This window comes from Populus trichocarpa, chromosome 18 (assembly GCF_000002775.5).
Source record: "Populus trichocarpa isolate Nisqually-1 chromosome 18, P.trichocarpa_v4.1, whole genome shotgun sequence".
Classification (NCBI taxonomy): domain Eukaryota; kingdom Viridiplantae; phylum Streptophyta; class Magnoliopsida; order Malpighiales; family Salicaceae; genus Populus; species Populus trichocarpa.
In genome coordinates, this window is record NC_037302.2 from 9054976 (window position 1) to 9074904 (window position 19929).

The following is a 19929-nucleotide window of genomic DNA, read 5'->3' on the forward strand; positions in this document are numbered from 1 at the left end:
TTTAGAATTATTCTTTGTGGAGGTTATTTGTATGGATTGAAAACAAGCTTGATTATGAATGGATGATTGATCAAACTTCTATTTAAACTAGGTATTTCATCAAAATCCCAAGAAAATAGTCTTTATAATGTGTATCCCAGTGATACCATACATTTCTGAAAATCTTTTGATAAATTTGCACTTATAACCATGAGTGTTGACTTGTCTTCAGTCCTCAAATTAACCTCAATTGAAGGATCTTAAACTTGAGCTTGTCCATCATCCATATTTAATGGTGATGGAGGAAGACTTGTCATATCTAGCATGATAAATTGATTTTCTTGATCTAGTTCCATTGAACAAATTCTATTCTTATTTCCAATACTTTTATAAGCTTCATCAAAATCCTCAAAACATGCTACCAAGTTATGGTTACTCATTTATTCCATTGTTTCAAATCTTTTTTTTATTATTATCTTTCAATTGCAAGTTATTTTGCCTAGCAATGTCTATTATTAGTCACCTTATATGTACTGTCTTCTTACTTATTAAAAACTAGATTAGGTGTCTCATATTGTCCATGCTCATAAATTGAACTACGCTTCCATCATTGTTATATAACCATGTATCTGCAATCCCTAAATTGATCATAAGTGGCTTATCATCTACTTTAACTATCTTCATTGAACCATCTAGTAACCAAAAAAATATATTTTGATATAGGGATGATGACACACATATATAAGCGTGTATTCAATCTTACCCAAACAAGGCGTTGTGACTTATCTTTGCTTGAACTATAAAAAAGAAAAAAAGAAAAAGAAGCTACATTAGAGATCTTGAACTCAATTATTAAACTCACCTACCACACTTCTACAATGTCTCGTATGCCATCTTCAAAATATGACATTGCCACTTCAAATAGGATTGTGTCAACTTTGTTTCAACCAATCTTACTTAATAAGGTTTGCGAAATAATATTAAGTGTTGTATCATTATCAACCAGGATCATTTGTATTAGTCATTATTGAAATTTGTTATGATGTATAAAGATCTCAAATAGCAACTCATAGCCAATGTTGGCTTAGAAAATATAAGACCTGACTTTTGGTTGATTTCAATTATCTTTGACTTTTCCTTTGCACTATCTTCACAGTCGCTGTCCAGATAAGGTAGTTGGCCAAGTTTATATTCAAAAGAGTAAGGAAGAGCAAATATCATAATTATAGATATGATTTCATCATAATCACTTATTTTTATGTTAGAAAGAATTTTTAATCTATCATTTTCCTTGATTGAGTTTTATTCATCAAATTGTTAGATTTAGATTGAAAATTCAAGTACTTTTTTCTTTTTTCCTTTTATGTACTATCATCTAGAACGATATCAATGACTCATTCTAATAAATCATCATCTAATAAACCATTAACATGGATAATCATGTCATTCTTTTCCTTAATTTATTCCTCAAATTGGACAAAAGCATCTATTAAAACTATTTTGCATATTGGTTTAAAGTTTGGACACTATTATTGTTCTTAAGCTTTGCCACTATTATTTTCTCTACAATACATAATAGTTCTTCTCTTATCAGGGTTATTATTAGAGTTGCATTCTCTTTTTACTTCTATTATCCAAATGATGCCATCTTTTTTTTTCCTATTTCAAGACTGATAAAGATTTAGGCTAGGTTTCTACAACTCATTTCCTTTGCTTGAGCTCCATATTTGTAGGCCTTGCATGATGGATAACTTTTTCATGTCGCTTTTGTTGGTCCATCCCTAATCTTACATTGGCATTAGAACTATTTTTTATTTATTCAACATCTAGATGGTTGTTTTTCATAAAAACGTTAACTATCTTTGCAGTAGTCTTCTCTACCTTTATAGATAATTTTTTCAAAAATTTGTCTCCTTTGTAGCTCAAGGTCTAGTGCAACCTTTTGAGTGGATAAAGATGGTGTTGGGGTAGGAACCTTCTCCACTCTTACTACCAAGTTTTTTATTTATTTATGTGTGATTATTGTGTGTGATTATGTCCTTAGCAAAAATCACTTATCAATCATTATTGTTGATTTATATTGGACTATAAACAATCTTATTTAGTATTATATGTTAAATAATGAAAAAAGAAATTTTTTTGTTACATATAAGCACACTTAATAAAATAAAGCATATAGGTATTGAGAGATCAAACATAAAGATTATCTTAGTTTGGCATTACCTGCATCCAATCCCCGAGCACACTTTAAGCCTTCCTAATCTACTATATGTTTGTACTTATATAGCTAAGGATTAAGCCTTTTACAATAGCTTATAATGTAGGATCAAGAGCTAAATTGAGTGATGATCCAATGCTACTGACATCATCTATTATTTAGTATTGATACGATGCCACTCATACATCCACATTGTTTAATTTTGTAACCCAATTGATTATGCTCACTCCGAGAGAGAATTAGACAAAGTTTAAAGAACAATAGCATAAAATGCAAGAATATAATCAATAAATCTCTCAAGAGGGATGTGTATGATATACATGTGTTTTCATAACTTTTTTTCACTCTTTGTTGAACACTTTTGTTATTAAAATGCATAAAAATTATGGGTATTTATAGTGGTTTTTTTTTTTTAAAAATCATCATCCCTTGTATAAAAGAATCCATTGCACAAAATCTTTCCAAAATGGACAAAATCTAAGAGTGAAAGAACAAAAATGATAATTGGTATTCGAAAAAGAATACTGGAATGTTCAGGCTTTTAAAAAAAGTGGAAATGCTGAATTTAATGAATACCCATATGAAAATATTAGAATTTTTGTACTATTCAGAAAAGAATATCGAATTGAATTGGCTTTTAAAATTGGGAATGTCGGATTTAATAAGTATCCATAGAAGGATACTGATATTTCTATGGTATTTGGTAGGGAATACTGGATTGAATTGGCTTTCAAGATTAGAAATGTCAGATTTAACAAGTATCTATGAGAGAATATTAATAGTTATATGGTATTTGGAAGGGAATACTAGATTGATTTGGCTTTTGAAAAAAAAAATGCTAGATTTAAAAGTATCTATAAGAGGATACTAATATTTCTATGGTATTTAAAAAGGAATATCGGATTTATTTGGCTTTTAAAAAGGAGAATGTCAGATTTAAAAATATTTATGTGAGTATACTAGAATTTATGAAATATTCAAAAATAGAAATAGAATTGATTGGTTTTCAAAATAAAAATGCCGAATTAATTAGTATCAATGCAAGGATACTAGAATTTATTGGTTGTGAGGGAAACACCTAACTTGTAGAATTTTAGTCAAAACATTATGATTGATAAATACATGGTTATGATCGTTATACTAAGAAATTGAGTTTTTGGAAAGAATTATTAATGTTTTGGCAATGAGATATTGGATTTAAATTGATCATTGAATGGATACCTGATAATTTTATTTAGGAATGATTGTTCCTTTTAAAAAGAAATTAATAATAATAATAATAATAATAAATAAATAAATAAATAAACTATGTGCTGAAAATTATATACTTTGTACAATTTCATGTTCATCTTAGACCGTAAGGATTAATGTCTTGGTGCACTTAAATCTTTTATGCATGTATTTTGTTGTAGATAGTTTTGTTTAGTAATGATATAATGAGAAGACTTATAAAATTAACTTAGTTTAATATATTTTTTTTATTTGATGTCTAGGGTATGTAGTAATTAATTAGGATGATGAGGTATTATTAGCATAAATACATACATTTTGAAACCTTATATTAAAAGAGACTTGTCTATGAAATAATATAATTATATAATATTGATCTTGTATGTTATAATTGTATAGTAAAATAAATAAGAACATATTTGAATTAATACTGGAGAATGAAATGAATTAAAAATATAGAAAGTTGGACGAATAAATTTCTAGATATATGTATGGATGATATGGAAAAGTCTAAAATGTTTAGATCATTGCATATATGTATATATAATTTTGACCTTTTATGTGTGATTAAATTGGATTTGATACTTGGAATGTTTAAAATACAAAAAACAATCTGTTGAAATTTCAATAAAAATTTAATATATATTATGAGATGATAAAAAAAAAATATCATTTATTATCCTTGAAATTAAGTTTATGTCCAAAAAAAGTTGGTACATTATTGGGGATTTTACAATTCCATATTTCATTAATGATATGTAAATAATCATATACAATTTTTCAAATTTATTACAATATATAAAAATATTGATCCTTAATCGTTTTCTCTCCATCGCTTGATTTAAAGTTTTATATTACATTTTTCATCAATCTTTTTATTATTTAAAATTTTTCCTTTTAATTATGTAAACCCTTTCAAATAATATTTAGAGTTCACTATTAAACCTATACTTTGATCATAAAATAAAACTCTAAATCCATTCAGCAGTGATAAATTAAGAAATAGGTTTGAATAGGTTTTATTGATAAATTAAGTTTTTATATCATGCTCTTATTAAAATAATATTATATTTAAATTCAAAAATATTACTTGAGTAATTTACTGGGTATAAGTTTTGTTTTCTCTATAAGTATTTAATACTTATCAATATAATGTGCCTTTTAGATATTTTCTTTGGATTGATATTTTTCATTTTTAGGTTTGTTTTCAATTTAATTTATTCCTAATTATTAATAATTTTAAAAAATATTAAAAATTAATTAATTAATTATATATATATATATATATATATATATATATATAAATTTTTGAAATTAGTTCTGATATGTTTTTTAGTTTACAAATTACACGCACCATTAAAATTACGTTATGATTTTATTTTAAAATCTTAAGATAGTTTTTTTAAAAAAAAAGCCTAAAACGAAGCTCGTTTAGTTCTTTTTTTTAGACTTAATGGAATTTTTGGCATATATGAGTGGCAAAAGGGAAATCATTTTAATGTTTTATCAATATTTTATTAATAGTTGATGCAATACTTGGATAAGTTATTAAATACAAATGCATTTGCCTTCACTATTTCATATTTATCAATATAATGTGTTTTCCAGTGCTTTTTTAATATTAAAATCACTACTATCCAAAAATACATTTTATTCGACTCATTTTTATTATAAATTATCTAAAATACTAAACAAATAAAGGCATTGAGCATATTTGCTAGTCGGTACTAAGACTATAAAGTTTTGTTATTATTAAAAAAAAAAGATTGTTAATCCATTTAATATTACCGTTTGTTCCAAGTAAAACCAATAAAAATACTTTTTAATGTTTGACTTATAAAATAATTTTATATATAAATATTTTTGAATAATTATTGTGGAGGAAGAGATGGTAATGAGATGATGGTGATAGTAATATAGTGAAGATAATGATGGTCATAAAAGAAGAGATAGTGGTGGTAAAGGAGATGGTTGTGATGATGAAGAGGATGGTGGTGACATGGTTGTAGTGGTGGTGACATGGTGGAGGAGATGGCGGTGGTGAAGGAAGTGATGGTGGTGACATGAAGGTGATAGTAAAGAAAGTGGTGGTGGTGAGGTGGCGATGGTAGTGAAGAAGATGGTCATGGTGGTGAGATGAAAATGATGGTCAAAATAGTTGGATGATATTATAAGCAAGTGGATTATTATTCATAAAATATTTTATAGAATTTTATGAGTTGAAAATATTTTTCATCAAATAAATCAAGTTTGAAAATTGACTGTAAAATATTTTATATTAATTAATTTTCCTGTAAAATATTTTACAGCAAACAAACATAAAAAATATTTTTTAGAAAATATTAAAAAAAACAAACATGAAAAAATTTAAAAATTATTTTTCTGTAAAATATTTTACACAAAATAAACAGACTCTAATAATAAGGCTATTTTATTCAAGAAAATAAGTATTTTACTTTCCTTAGCCAAGGGAATGTGATTCCACTTGTTTTAATCAAATGACTTCTTTATCAAACAAAAATCAAATTTTCATAGCATCTGCGATGTTTTGGTGAGGGGAATCGGAGATTCTTCCATATCAAGCACACCTTCAATTCCATCTCGCGGGATTTGTATCTTTTCCAAACCATATTTAAATTTATTATTATTATTATTTAACAGAAGTTGAGCATCGTTTTCAACACAGTTGTCGAGCACATATGTGACCTAACTTATCTAAGATCTCGAGTCTGCGGGTTGTTAGTCAACCATTAACTTTTATAGTAGAGATTAGATAGATAGAATGAGTTCCATTGTTGGCTAGGTTATTTTTTTAATATAAAAAAAATATTCATGTAATGCTAGCATTTTTAAAGAAATAAGAAAGATTTGAGGTTAAAATTATTAACTTAATTGAGTTTAATAATCACAATAAATTTAACAAAGATATTGAAAGTCAATTAAGAAGCTAGATTCTCAATGAATTTAATGTTGAAGTATGAAATCGGGAAAAAAAATATCAATATAAAAAAATTCCAATAAAAAAAACTATTAAAAGAATAAGGATCAAATCTGGAATGAAAACAAATAAAGGAGGATGAAATCACAAAAAAAAATCAATTTTAAAAATAATCCTAAATGAAAAAAAATTGTAATAAAAAAAATTGAAACAAAATTTGACCATTGAGAAAATTGGAGATAAAATTGAAAAAGATTTTCAATTCATAAATCATTTCAAATAAAATAAATAATAATTAAAAGAACAGGGGTCAAATGCAAAGAAAAAAATAAATCAAAGGGCTAATTTAAAAATCTGAAGGGTCAGACATGAAAATCGAGTAGGAGAGAGAGAAGAAGGAAAATAAAGAGCCACCAAAGCCGCTCCGGCCACACATGTCGCCCAGGTATGGGGGAACACCATGGCGAATTGAACATTATCATGGAAGACAGAGTTCGGTGATCGGACAGCAGGTCACATGTTGCCCATATACTGACACGTGTGCAACGTGCACTATTTTTTTAAATAATACACTATATTTATTGAAGTACTAAATTACCCCTAACCAACTTGATTATAATAAAAAATAAAATACATATGGAAAGTCACTTAGGTCATTTTTTTTATTTTTTTATAAAGGAAATGGCTTAAAAGCCCCTTGCAAATTGTTTATTTTTTTTCTTGTAAGGGCAATTATGTTATTTTATTATGCTAAAAAAAAGTGGAGATACCATTATAGTCTCGATCAATTTTATAATAACAAATAGATCCCGTAAAAAATATCATTTTTCCATCAAAGGTAATTCATTTGGTTTTTAATTTGGAGAGCAAAGATGTAATTGCACCTTTTCAACCCACAATATAATGAGCCTTAGGCCACAATCTTATGGCATTTAGCTTCTTCTTTTTTTAAAATTTAATTCCAAATAATGCAAATTTTTAATTTTTATAATCTACACCTATCCATTCATTAAATAGATCCACTAGTTATCAAGAGTTTATATAAAATACTTGGGTGGTTTTAAACTCAATTTAGCAATTAGAGCTTCATTCTACAACATTTTTCTATATAGTTTGCCACCATATTAATTATAAATCTAAGACTTATGGGGAATTCACTATGTAAAATGCATTGTGGATCTCCTCACATGGCGCTATGAACGGGCTATTCACAATGTCATTTTTTTGCTTTTTTGTTTTATTTTAAATTTGGCCATTATTGGATTTAATTATAAGTTAATTTGTTGGGGAAGTGTGAGATTGAAAGACATGGGACCAAAGTACAAAAAACACAAATGGAATGAGTAGCTTTAAAAAGTTTGGGCGAAGTGTTTATTGTAGTCCCTATACTTTATAAATTATAAATATTGGATCCTTTCAGTTTCTAACATTTAAAGGAAAAATCAATTTTGATCCATAAAAAAATATTTTCCTTATTTTTTGGGCCCTAGTTGAGAGAGGTAAGAGGAAGTCACCGGAATCCAGCACTAAAGAGAACATATTTGTCGGCATTGATTCCGACAACAACAATGGTCGAAATTAGTGTCAAATTGTTCCATTTGACGGGGAAAGTTCATATTAGATGTTTTTTTTTACCTTGAAATTGCCTAAAAAACACATATATAAGCTTGGTAAGATTTTTTTATTTCGGTTTTTTGGGTGATTTTTTGGGTTTGTTAGGCCATAAATGGGTTTATCAAGTTGCCTTGAATGTTTTCTATGTGTTTTACATAAAAAAAACAATAGGTTGAAGATTTAGTTTTTGGATCGAAAAAACCTTTATCCTGTTTTTTTGGCCACCACAATGGCCGAAAACTGGGCAATATTAGACATGTTTTCTAACTTATTTTTTTTTAAAAAAAATTGGATTTGTTAGCATTCATCAATAAAAGACTACAAGGTATAGTTTCTGGTGGCTTGAAAACTCTTATTCGTTTACAGTATAACGAGTACTATTCCTTTGGCCCTAATTAGTTTTAACATCTCATTAGTCAAAACATCAATAACTCAAGTTACATGCATGCATAAGATAGAGATTTGAAAACAATAAGTAATAATCTCATATAAGGGGGAAAAAACCAGTAATTTATAAAAATGAATAAACATATCTAGGTTTGCATACGATCGGACCAGTCAATTAATCAAACTAACCAATTGGAAATTGCAGCTTTGGTGTCTAAATGAAGCAGGATTTGGATTTCTATTTTGGGGTTGTTCTTGTTCTTCTTTTTCTGTAGTTATGGAGAAATCAATGACAAATGAATGAGAAGAAAGAGACGTTGCAATGGTCGTTCTTGTGGGTTGTGCAATAGTAATGGTGATTGTACTGTTTGAATTGTTGCGGTTAGGGTAAATTGAATGATAAATGAATGTGAATTGAAATGAATGAGAGGAGGAAGAGAAGAGGATGCTTTGATAATTTTTCAATTCTTTTTGCAGATCCAGAAAGTTCAACATGTGGTCCAACATGCAAAAGCAAGAAAAAATAGCTTTTCCATAACTGAGGTGCCACCTCAGGCAAGTGGTGGGGTCTATTATTTGTATATATCTTTGATACTCGTAACCAAACACCAAATACATTGCATTTAGAGAAAACACAAACGTTGCCTCAAATACAAACACACTCAACGGAACCGTTATGGTTCCTGCACATGACACAAATACTTACATGGATTTTCTTTAACAATAAATATATTTATTTTTGTATTTTAAAAGCATTTTAAAAAATAATTTTTTTATTTTCATATTGTTTTGATGTACTAATATAAAAAATAAATTTTAAAAAATTAAAAAAATATTATTTAAATATATTTTTAAATAAAAAATATTTTAAAAAATAAAAGTCAAACAGTTTCATAAAATCATTGGCATATATACAATGTACAATTGGTAAGTTTGTAGCCGTACATTCAATTGCTGGTTGATTGATATAACTCCATCAGATATACCCAAAATTTACGTGGAGAACAATGGTGCCTCACATTGGCCCTTATACAATTGATACCCAAACAGAAAAGAGGCCTCCTGGCTCCCGGACAAGAAACAGAGTCCACTCCTCTGTTCGTGACCATCCTAGAGGACTTGGACAGAGTCCTGACCCACTCCGACTATGCTCATGAACCAAAGTTCACTCCATGACCTTTGACTCAAATACTATACGCTTTAAATCTAAACACGTTTCTAGAACACATAGCAGGCAAAAAAAAAATTATATGAAAATTAAAAAGTTTATACTATTTAGTTAAACAAATTAAGAATTATTTATGTCAATAAATAAAAAAATTATTAATAATAACTATAGACATAATTGAAAAATTAAAATACATATTTAGATTAAGATATTTGATCTCGCAACACGGGATATTTACCTGGTTGTGTTCAATGATTTTGTTTATTAAAATTATTTTTTTATTTAATCAAATGATAGTAGAAAGAGATACACACGTGCAATCGATTGAATAAAATCAAAGGGAAAAAAAGATATTATGCATGGTTACACTTATTAGAAATATTATTCAAAAAAATATATTTTTATTTTTGAAAATAAGGTTCATTTATATAAAAAAAATTAGAAACAAAAAATAAGACTAGGCGTTGCTAGGCCTTGTTAGCTAGGCACTACTAGGCGTTGCTAGGCCTTGTTAGCTAGGCACTACTACGCCTAGCTAGTTAGGGCAGCATGCATGTCCCATTTGAAAGAGCATGTGCGTGGGGACCCTTATTTTTTTTTAGAATTCCTACAAGGCCGGATGATTAGGAAGGCAAACCAAAAAAGGTTACAAAACTTAATTTCAAAATAACTCAATTTTAAAGGACAAAACGTAACAAATACTATATTAAAAAAAAACAATTTTAAAAAAACTTCGAGCCAACCCAGACTAACCCGTCAAACCCATAGTCTAAGTGATGAGACTACTATAAATGAATAGAAAGGGAATTGAACAAAATCACAAAGCCCAATATCAAAAAACTCCAACCTTAAAGGATGGAGCTGGAAAAAAATAATAATTTACAATCAATCTAATGTTGAATGATGAAATCGGAAGAAAAAAAACTAACAATTTAAAAACTTTACCAAAGTAAATTCAACAAAGACCAACAAATAAAAATAATCGAGATAACCTTGGTTATTTTCAAAATTAGTGAAGAATTATATAGAAAGAAAATAAATAAAAAGAACGGAGCTCAATTTTTGATTGAATAAATGCTAAAGTATGAAAATAAGAAAAAATAAAGCAAATAAGGTGAACCTCCTAAACCCCGGTTAATCTCTAAAACTCACAACTCGTGAAATCTTAAATTGCATATCAATCAAGAATATCAATTCTTAATGAATTTAATATTGATGGATGAAATCAGAAAAAAAATCAATTTAAAAAAGTAAAAAAAAATTAGAAATTAAAAGAATGTGGATTAAATTTGATATAGAAAAAAAACTTAAAGGGGATGAAAATATATCAAAAAATCAATTTAAAGAATTATCTCAATAAAACAAATAGCAATCAAAAGAATGGGATCAAATTTGAAATATGAAAAAATTAAAGGGGGTAAAGTTGAAAAAGAATTTCAATTTCATTAATTATTCCCAATAAAAAAATAATAATAAAAAGAACATAAATAAAATCTGAAAGAATAACAAATTAAAAGGATGGTTTGAAATTTCTAAAGGGTAGGCATTAAAATTAAGGAAAAGAGAGAAAAGGGAGGGGGGAGAAAAGATTGTCAATACTAAACTAGATGGTTGCAGGCCATATGCATGCCTGATCATGGAAGGCATGCCAAGACAATTCCAATGTCGTCATGAAAGGTGGTGTTCGATCACTGGACGACCCTGTACAAGCCTCCCAAAGGGCGTAGGGGTGGCCTACACACAGACTCGTGCCAACCATTTTTTTTAATAATATTTAAATTTATTAAATTACAAGATTACCTTAAATCAAGTTGATAATAAAAATGAAACTTAAATGAAAATACAAAAATGCCCCTAGATATAAGCTAAAGAAAATTCAACTTTGAAGGGAATTTAAGTTATTTTAATGTTCTTAAAAAACTAAAAATACAAAAACACCATTGTATTTTATCTTTTAAAATTATTTAATCTCAAGGTAGAATAGTCTTTTTACTATGCATGATAAAAGTAAAAATACTTAATTTCCCCTATTATATTTGACAATGATAAATGGACATTCGTAAAATTATTGAATTATCAATAGTAGAAAGTTTATTGATTTTGTTTTGGAAGGGAAAAATAGGCTTTTCACTTTGGATTACTACAGTGAAGAACCCATGTCTTTTAGATTTTATTAATTTAAGAGTGACTCATGGCTCTTCAAGATCTTTTATCACTAAGTTATCTAAAATTATAGGTGAAAAGGGAATTCACTGCTTCACTCTCTATTCATGCTAGTCATATGGACTCAAAGCATTATAAGCATCTTTGAGGCCTAAGATAAGGGATTTATTCTTCTTCTTCTTTTTCGTCTTTAAAACTCGAATTTTTTTTTATCCTTTTTCCATGACTAAAAATGAAGAAACAATAAGGGTTGGATGTGTCACAATCCTTTCTACCATTAAATATCCTATGTCTTATTCAAATATCTAACAACTAGCACAATAGAGTGCGGCGAAGGCTTTCTTAGCTATTTAAGAACATTTAAAGCTCTATTAATTCTGCCTTCATTGTCTATTCCACACCTTCCCTTCAATAAATTAAAACAAGTTTTTTTTTTTTTTTTTTTTTTTTTTTTTTTTTTTTTTTTTTTTTGTAGAGGGGTGAACTAGAATGACGTAGCAAGTAGTAAAATAGAACATCTTCACTCTCGTAGCCCCCATAAAATTTATTCTTGTCATTGTGAAGAGAATTATCCAACCATATATGGAAAAGAATTTGGCATACAACCATAGTCATGTACATCTTCGAACAGCTTAGATAGGAAACAACCCTGAGTAGAATTCAAATTAATGGTTGTCAAAACACTGAAAATGGAAGTGTACATTCATTTTTAGGCAAAAGCTTCTCCATTAACACACCCTATTTTAGACACCATGCTCCCCAAAGAGTTCATCTCAAATTAATGAAGAAAATCTCCATAGATAAATAAGTGGTTATATTTCTTTAAATCCTTAAACACCTTTTAAGCTTTATATATATATATATATATATATATATATATATATATATATATATATATATATAGACATGAATCTCAACCTATATTACATGCTTCTAAAAACCCTTTTCAAAAGCATTTTATTTTTATTGATAAATATTTAGCCTCTAAAAAGAGAAAAGGGATGTTTTTCAAGAAAAATCATGACTTATTTGGGTGCTAAATATATTTCTTTAGGACATTAAATCTTGATTTTTTTCATCAATGAATAGGAAATTAATATAATATGAAGCAAGATGTCTTCTGTTTTTTTTTTAAAAAAATCAAAATCCTTGTTTTAGGAAGCCAACAGTTTCTTTTCAAAAGAGTCCTTCATTTTTCAAATAATCCATCTAAGTCAATCATAGCTAAAATCTGGGATAACCATTTTTTTTGCCAACTAATACCTATTTCCTCATATGTCAATAAAAAATCCAAAATTACCTCTTAGCATTTGAATGTCATGTTTTGGGATTTTGATTAAGAAAATAATTTTTCCACTCAATAAAAATACTTTCAGGTTTGCATCTCAATGACTTTATTTTTACAATTGGATTTACAATTCAATCCTAAGACAAGAAAGATGATCTCATGAAAGTTGATGTATCACTTATCTTTACAATAAGGTCTTCACACATCACTTATCTCATTTTTAAATACGTGTGGTATCAACTTTAAGATAAGTGGAGGAGTAACGGCACCTCGATGGCTTTAGCTTGGGTAAGGCTCGCAAAACTATCCAACTCTCACATGATTGTTTGCTCGACAGTGGTTGATATGCCGAACTGATATTACTCAGGGCCTCTATCTTCACACTGCTTGTAAACCTCATATCAACCTTTCGAGGGTGATCACTAAGCATGCGAAAGACCGTTGAGACTAGATAGCAAAACTACCCTGATGCATTTAATGACTAGAACCTATCATTTAGGTTAATCCCTACGTAAATTCACTGAGATAAGCTTAAACGTGCTTTCAGGTGATGTAATGACCGTTATTTCTAAGATAACAATTGATGAGTATGGACTTGATTCTGAATCTTTACAAATGACCGAGAGAGAATGCCTTAGACTGGATGTCAGTGAGATACCGCTACACTAAGACATTAGATGCATAAGAAAAGACACCAAGAATGTGACTAAAAGCTCAGATGATAAAAGGCTAAACAAATCTCCTCTCGGCATTGCAATGAATATCGGATTCGGATCTGACCACACATCCAAAGAATAACAATTGTTATGTCACCCCCCAAAAAACAAATCCATATCCAATATGTTGCGTTGATCTTCATGCATGTTTGAACATACACTTATGAACTGTCATAATACCGCACTCCAGGTGAAATATAGGTCCCCCATTGAAACACACTTATAACACTCGATTGCGAAAAAGACAAATGGAAAACGAAGAAAAAGCTTAGTTAGAAGCTCAACACCGAAAAGAGACTGAAAGTCTTAAAGAAGAAGTCACAAGGCTTACTAGCCTACTCGAACAGGCCTTGAGATCAAAACCTGAAGAAGTAAAATCTACAACTCAGCCTAAACCTATGCTCGTAAATCCACTAAATCTGGGGGCAAATGAGGTGTCTCAATAGACAATGTATTCCCAATTTTCTCAACCAACATATCCCATAAGAATGTCATCTACCATTGACTTTACAATAAAGGAATCTTAAAAGAACAAGAAGGTAAAAAAAGATGGCTTGGATAAATGGGTTGCCCTAGAGCAAAGGTTGAGGGCATTCGAGGGAACTAGCCTACATGACCATATAAAAGCTGTCGAGATGTGTTTGGTACCTAACCTAGTCATTCCTAAGAAGTTTAGGGTGCCAGAATTCATCAAATATACAAGAACTCAATGCCCTGTAACTCATCTCAAAGCATACTGCAACAAAATGACTGAGGTAGTCTATGACGAGAAACTGTTGATTCACTTCTTTCAAGACAGTTTGAGTGACGTTGTCCTTACTTGGTATATACGGTTGGACAATACCAAGGTAAAAAAGTGGAAGGACTTAGTTGATGCCTTCATTAGGCAATTTAAGTTCAATATGGATGGGGGCCCTGATAGGTTAAGCTTGCAAACTATGAAAAAGGACAACAAACAGTCCATAAGAGAATACACCTAAAGGTGGCGTGATACTGCTGCACATGTTAATCCTCATTTGTTGGAAAAGGAGATGATCAACTTGTTTGTCAGCACTTTCAAGGCCCCGTATTTTGAATACCTGGTTGGAAGCTCTGCACAACATTTTTATGACCTGATCGTTATAGCTGAGATGATCGAACAAGCTATCCATTTAGAAAGGGTTGTTGACTCGACCGAGAAGAAAACGTTTCCTTCCTTTGATTTATAATCAAAATATCCTGAAAGGGATTCCCTCTAAGCACTCACAAGCCTCATGGGATCTCATAAACTCAATTTATCTCTTTTACCAAAATAAGTTTCCCCATTGGAATTTTAAAAATTGAACTTGCATTTTGATTTCAAAAATAATTTGATGTTTATTTAAAATGATATTTTTGAAATTCTACTTGTAGAATGACACATGAATCAAGCAATTCCTTCATTGAGGTGCTTAAACTCTGAACCAAAATGCACGAGTAAAAAATGAACTTTCACCTTCACACCATGACCCTTAAGCCCTGTGTTTTAAATGTATTCATAATGGTATGTAGTGGACTTGTTGTTCATAGACTCATGAAATACATTTCCTTGCGAAATTCCAAATCATCACACTGGACGAGGTCAAATCTCCTTGAAATGAGGAAAGACCATCTTTGTTATTCCTTTCACATTCTAAAAGAGTATATCCCTTGCGGTCCTATTTTGAGCATGAATAATGTTTCTTTCATGAAAAATCCCGACTAGGATCACACCCCACACTGGGGGCAAGTGAAAATTTCAATAAGAAAAGATGAAAAAAAATCGTGAGAAAACCGAAAAGGCAAAAGAGCCTAAGAAACTCAATGACTAGGGGGCATGCCCAAATCACAAGAAAGAGTGATAACCAAGATAAAGTGAGTATGCCATAGAAAAGCAATGAAAAAAGAAAAAGGACAAATCAAAGAAAAGCGGCAAAAAAAAAAGAGGAACGACACAAAGAGTCGAACTGCTGATAATAATCATCAGTCTTTGAAACCCTGAAACACTCTTTGAGCCTTATGATCTTTTCTTTCATAACCAAAAACCTTAGCCTACATTACGTGCGTATAGAAGTCCTTTCTAAACAAGCAAGCAAGCAATTGGAACAATAAACAATGCTCTCAAAATACAAAGAGTACTTTTTCATAGGAGTCATGACATCTAGAACAAGCTACTCACTATTATTCATGCTGATAAAATAAGTGTTCAAAAAGATACAATTTTTTCTCAAACAAAACCTCGAGCTTTTTCTCGATCCCTTCGCTTTGGAAACCCATAAGAAACAGAAGGTCACCTCATGACGTACTTTCATCAAAGACAATATCACCAAACACAAAGAGCAAACAATCTTTTTTTCAAGAAAAAAACCAAGGAGTTGCAAGATTTCAAAAGCAAATGCTTTTTAAACTTACATCAAAAAAATTTTTGTTTTCAAAATGCAAGATCAAGATTTCAAGATTCATTCTGGACAAATATTCTTTCACTAAACTGAAAATGGGAGAAATGAGAAAAATGGTTGTTTAAAAACCATTATTTGGCAGAGTTGTTGACAAAGCACACCTAGAGGCAATGACCAGTGTCGCACCCTCGCGAGCGGAGCGCGGCGTCGCGGCGACCCTCGATTGATTTCGGGGTGTTTTGTTTTTATTGTGGATAAAGGGAGTCGCCACCTAGTATTATGGTCACTAGGAAACCTAACTGGTCTTTCAGAGATTCTAAGGCAAGGGACTAGTTGCGTAAAGGGAAGGTATTAACATCCCTAGTACGCCCTACCTAAGGTAAGCTGCTTGGTGTTAATTTGGTTTGTCTTATAATTGCTATGGTGTTGGTGTTTTCTAATCCCATCAATTTTCCTAGGTTTGATTCAAACTAAATTTATTAAGATAGAAATCCAAGGAGATTCCATGTGCTTTAAAAGCTCATTTTTCCCTTAGTATTTCATACTCTTACGGCTCGTAAACCGCGGAGTAAAAAAAAATTAAAATGTCCTCGATTACAATCAAGGCTTCTTTCAAGGATGTGTAATGACTTATTATTCCTAGAAAAATATTTTGGATATTAACCACTTTGGGTTTCTTTATCCAAACATTAACAGCTAATAATAACAAATTATTCCCAATAATATTTTGAATATTCATCCCTTTGGGGTTTCTTTATCCAAACATTAACGGTGAATAATAACAAGTTATTCCCAATAATATTTTGGATATTCATCCCTTTGGGGTTTCTTTATCCAAACATTAACGGTGAATAATAACAAGTTATTCCCAATAATATTTTGGATATTCATCCCTTTGGGGTTTCTTTATCCAAACATTAACGGTGAATAATAGATTAATTCCCCTCTAAATAAGATTTTTATATTTTTTGGAATATTGGCCAATACCCTTTGGAGTTTTACAAACATGTTGTAAAATCCAGAAATGCAAGAAAATAATTTTTTGTTGTGTTTAAGAAATCCATGCGAAAACACATTTTCGAAACTTCCAATATTTTTTTTATATAAAAAGAACGTTCAAAACATGTTAGAGTATTGGCCGTATGCAGCACACAATAAAACATTTTTTTATATTTTTTTTATCAAAACACAAACATCACGAAAAATATTCACCTATTCTAAAATTCGCAAGAAGCTTAAAACAATTAATCTCAAATAAACAAGGTTCAGCACACCAATTTAAAACACAAGTCAGTGTGCACAAGACATATAAAAAAACAAAGTCCTGAAGCTAACAAAAATTACAACATGAACCGTGACCGCCCTGCAAACTCAAAAAAAAAAAACAAAGATGGCTCTTCGAACCCAACCCGGTTACTGGCCCAAACCAGTAACCGGTTCGGCCACTGTTGCATGCATATGCATGCTACAGTGGCTAGATAATTAAATTTGCAAAAGTGACAAGAGTGCAGGGCGCTTACCTGATAGCTGACGGGCGAAGATGATGCTGCAGTTTCTTGCGCACAACCGGTCATCACTGATTCTGAAGACAATGACGACCGCTGGTAACTGGTGTTGGTCTCTGCTATCTCTTCTTGCTGACGCTTTCTCTAGAGACGGCGAAGACGATGATGAAGGTGTGATGTGCTGGCGAAATGGATGTTATTCCCTCTGTGTTTTCTTGCTCTTTCTCTGTTTTCTTGTGAGCTGCTGCTTCGGCTAATACCTATGAAAGAAAACGTTGCACCGCTGGAGGAGAAGAAAACTGGAGACGGAAACGAAGGGATGAAGGCAATGGCGAGGGCGTGCTGGTTGGTCCCTCTGTGTTTTCTTCTGTTTATGTTCTTTCCTTCTGCTCGTCCCTGTTGTGCTCTTCTTCGTCCGTTTGTTTCTATGATTTTCTTTCCCGTGCTTCCCCTGTTTCTCCCTCTGTATTTTCTGTTCATCCTTCCTCTCACTCGCGTCCGTCTTGTCTCTACTGAGAAGAAATGCATGGTTGCTGTTGCTATGGCTGGCATGCTCACGGTAAGAGAGTGAGGGCTGGTGCTTACGGGTGCTCTCGGTGAGAGGGAGATTAGTTCGGGAGGAGATGGTGGTCATGGTTTGGGGAAGATGGTGTGGGTGTACATGGGATGCTGGTTTGAGTAACAACCGGGGCTGCTGAGGGAGGCTGGGATGATTGGAGATGACGGGTCCGGCTAAAAATGGGGAGGTGAGTAGCGGCTTCTGTAAAGATAAATTTAGGTTTAGGGTTTTGTATTAACCTTAATTTTTTTTTTCTTCAAACTGCTCCCTTGTGAATTTTCTTTTTTCCTTTGCATATGGCTGGAGGTTTACTTATATAGAAAATCTCTACACGTGCTATTTAAGGAAATATTGCAATAATTATTGTAGAGATTGTCTTCCATAACCAGCACCAACAAATCCTATAGATATGGTATTTTATATTGCAATGATTATTTTCCATAACCAGCACGAATCAAATCATATATCTATGGTATTTTATTTTGCAGTGATTATATATGATTCAATAATTATCTCCTTGACATATTGCTTCCTTGATATTAGCCATGATGCTCTATGTTATCGCCACATGTAAACCCTTATTTTTTATTTCTATTTTTATTTTTTTATTTTTGAAAAATTATTAAAACATGGGTCAAAAATTGGGTAGCAACAACCAGTACAAGGGGGTAACATTATGTTTAGAAGAAAAATCGATCCCTTCTAGAAAAAGAGATGAACATTTCCTACAACAAGACAAGAAAGCATCTTGGTTTATAAAAGGCAGCTTGATTCTTTCAGCAAGTGACAACGAATGTTTTAAAAAGTGAGATGGGGATTAATGAATAATCCTCTCAAATTATTTGATGAGACAAAAAATCTCTAGCAAGCAAGTGGGTCACGATGGGCATCATAAAGGCTAAGCTATGTAAATGAATCTGGGAAGAGACTTACATGGACCAACTCGAGTAGGCTAGAAGCTAAACGACGAAGATGACCTAAATCTGAGATAACAAGTCCTTATCAATCAAGCAACAAGAAGATTAAGAAGAAATGGGGGCCTATATTTCAAATCAGGTAAAGATGCATGCATATCATCTAAACTTTGAGACATTGGACAATGAGTTTTGCAAACTTCGCAAGAGAAATCTCTGACGAGATCCATCAAATGGAAGGCCACCTTGAAATCGCCGAGTTTGAAATTGCTTTTGAAAATTTTTCACCTTTGAGAAATTTTAACCTGGGCAGGCCGCCAACGAGAATTAGGCCACAAAAAAAAAAAAAAAAGAAATCTCTTTATATTTTTCCACCACCTTTTCTCAACCATCCAAGGTAGTGTGTTTCCTAACCCTCGCTTCCTTTCGAGCGCGCCTTTGAGCCCTCACTTCTTTTCGAGCACACCTTCGGGCCCTCGACCATTCTTTTAAGTGCGCCTTCGAGCCCTCACCTCCTTTTGAGTGCACCTTTGAGTCCTCACTTCCTTCGAGTGCACCTTCGAGCCCTTGACCATCCTTTTGAGTGCGCCTTCGAGCCCTCATTTTCCTTTCTCTTTTTACTTGGGTAGGTCATCCATCACGAGGAGACCCTTTCTTTTTTTACTTGGGCAGGTCACCCATTATAATAAGACCCTTTCCTTTTTTTTCCTAGATAGGTCACCCATTGCAGTGAGACCATTTCTAAAAAATATATATATATGTCTATGTATTTTCACCATCGGGCAGGTCGCCTGGAACAATGAGACCACTTGCGAGTTTCCTCGTATTTTATCATCGGGTAGGTCACCTGGAAA

General features: G+C 31.3%; 1 long non-coding RNA gene across 1 annotated transcript in view; it reads left to right on the forward strand.

Annotated features, from left to right (window-relative positions):
• Positions 1-12110: 12110 nt before the first annotated feature.
• LOC127904711 (uncharacterized) overlaps positions 12111-19929 on the forward strand; it is a 66564-nt gene continuing 58745 nt past the window's right edge. Inside the window, exon 1 of the long non-coding RNA XR_008058068.1 lies at positions 12111-12168. This is a non-coding gene — a long non-coding RNA (uncharacterized LOC127904711). The remainder of the gene's footprint in view (positions 12169-19929) is intronic.